This window comes from Nothobranchius furzeri, chromosome 4, assembly GCF_043380555.1.
Source record: "Nothobranchius furzeri strain GRZ-AD chromosome 4, NfurGRZ-RIMD1, whole genome shotgun sequence".
NCBI classification, from domain to species: domain Eukaryota; kingdom Metazoa; phylum Chordata; class Actinopteri; order Cyprinodontiformes; family Nothobranchiidae; genus Nothobranchius; species Nothobranchius furzeri.
The window spans coordinates 60,336,917-60,339,376 of record NC_091744.1 but is presented as its reverse complement, the minus strand read 5'-3'; positions in this window follow the sequence as shown (position 1 = coordinate 60,339,376).

The window sequence follows — 2,460 nt, the reverse complement described above, 5'->3', positions numbered from 1 at the left end:
ATGTGACAATCATCTGTCTCTATGTGAGTTACGTGAAGAGATAAACCAAAGTCAGACCTAATAAAGGAACGTTTTCCTCTCTCGTCCCTAGCTCCCCTGCAGCTAGCATGATTTAACTGAACCATTCTGATCAATAATATACTTGCCAACACTGCCGGGACTATTATAATTGTGCTGGTACATCAGGGCTCAAAACAATTAATGTAATTTACCATGCAGCGTAAGGTTTCCACGGATCATTTAGCTTAATGCTGAGAGGTGAATTTGCCACTCTTAGCAAAACAAAATAAGAAATATGAAAGTAAAACAAAATGCTGCTGCAGAGTCATCAAAGGGGAACAATAGCTATATTTAAAAAGTTTAAATAGCTTGTGAGTGTTTTATTGCAGATTGGATGCAGTTTTTGCTGACTAGCAACAAGCTGCAGCTGCATTTGATTTTGGTGAGATTGTGTTTTTAAATGTTAATAGGCCATCATTTTTCACATAGAAATGCTCAAACAATAGAAGACACAGCAACTTTCTTATTACACCAAATGCACAAAATCTTGTATGTTAGAGGTTACAACAATGGAAGTGAAGAGTGTGGAACAAAAGATAAATGAACTGATATTGGTTTTCTGTTAAGGAGGAATCCAGAGGAGTGAATGAACTGCATAAATATAAAGGAAATGAATTTGGAGGAGGGCTTTTCCCCATTTTAATGGAACTCTGTTTTATTTGCTTTCATAATATACATCATCAACTTGTCTAAACTGTACAGACTGACTTCCAGAGCTACTTTCTTCTTTAAAACAACTCATTTATAAGGATTTGAACAGTTACTATTGTTAAAGTCTTTATATAGCTGTGAGTATTGTTTTACATTATTCTTTTGGCGGTAATGTTAATATGCTCCCCCTGGATGTTCTCCCAAGCTGCAGGCGAGCTGCTACCGCTCACGGCTGTCTTTATTTATACTGTTAGTGGTGTTCATAGTGTTTTCTCTGAATTCTTAGGTTGAAGATTCAGGAGCCACCAAAATAAGAACCTTTTGTTTTTGTTTGAAACAAGGCTGTGTATGGCTGTAGCATGAGGAGTGAGGCATGGACGGAGTTGATTGATATTGTTTAAGTGAAAATAGGCAGAGCGAATGATGTTGTTGATGATGTGGGCTTTGAGTGACAGTGTGCTGTTGAGGATGGCACCCATACTCTAGATGTGAAGAAGGAAGGATGGAGGAATTATCTAAGTTAATTCTAAGCTGGGAGATATGTTTAGAGTGGAGGGTTTCCCTATGACAAGAAATTCAGTTTTATTTCTATTGAGCTTCAGGAAGTTTGACGAGAACCAGAATTTTAGCTCAGAGAGACAGCTAGAAAGAGAGGTTGGAGGGAAGATGCATCAGGTTCAGAGGAGACATAGATATGGGTGTCATCTGCATAACAGTGGAGATTTATCTTGTGTTTGAGAAAGATATGGCCAAGTGGAAGTATGTAAGATGAAAATAGTCTTCTACCCATATTTCCTGCATTAGTTTTTGTTATAAAATAGACGGAAAAACGCTTGGTTCAGAAAAGCCTGACAAATCTATGTCGTCCTCGTTGCGAGCGTGTCGCGAGCGTGACCGCTTGACATAGACATGTAAGGGTTTTCAAATCCTACCATTCCAATGTCTATTTTCAGAAGCTAGTGCAGGAGATAGGTGTAGGAGACTATTTTCATGTTGTGACCAATGATCAGAAATAATCATAAAACAATATTTTTTTTTGTATTGTTCCACACCTTTAAAAGCTGAGCTTAAATTGTTAACTTTCTTTGGATGATTTAATAAAATGAATTTAAATAACAAACCTGATTTGAATCCTTATTTCTACACAAGTTAAAGAAGGTGTTTTTCTTTCTAAACCCATTCCAGATCTGTGATCAGGAAAAATGTAAGAATTTGACTTTACTTTTTTATTGCAAAGAAAACATCTACAGTGGGATGTGAAAGTTTGGACACTTGGCAGCCTTGTTAAACTTCATGATTTCATTTGCACCTTATACACTTCCACTGACGACATTCCACACAAACACACACTTAGGGCCTTGGGAGTGAGCACAATCAACGGCATTTGGCAGGGGGATATTTCAGCCTCCTCCCGAGTGCCGGTGCCCACTCCCAATTTTAAAGCGCACTTAGACACTGATGGCTGAGGGTGTAAGTGGGGTGGTGCGGTGGCATCAGCTGGCATAGGTCGGATGATGCCCGCACTGCCCACTCACCACAGCCATGGAATACACCTCATGATCACACAACACTATATTGGAGCAGGCGGAGGGAGACTAGGGGTCTTAGCCACCTCTGTTGTCACTAGGCTTCCTGGGGCTGGAGGCTAGGAGGGAGATCTGGCCGTCTGGTTGGGGTCTGGGGTGGTGGGTTGCTGTGCTCAGCGTTGGACGGGGGAGCCTGCTCATCAGCACCCCAGCAGAAAGGGTC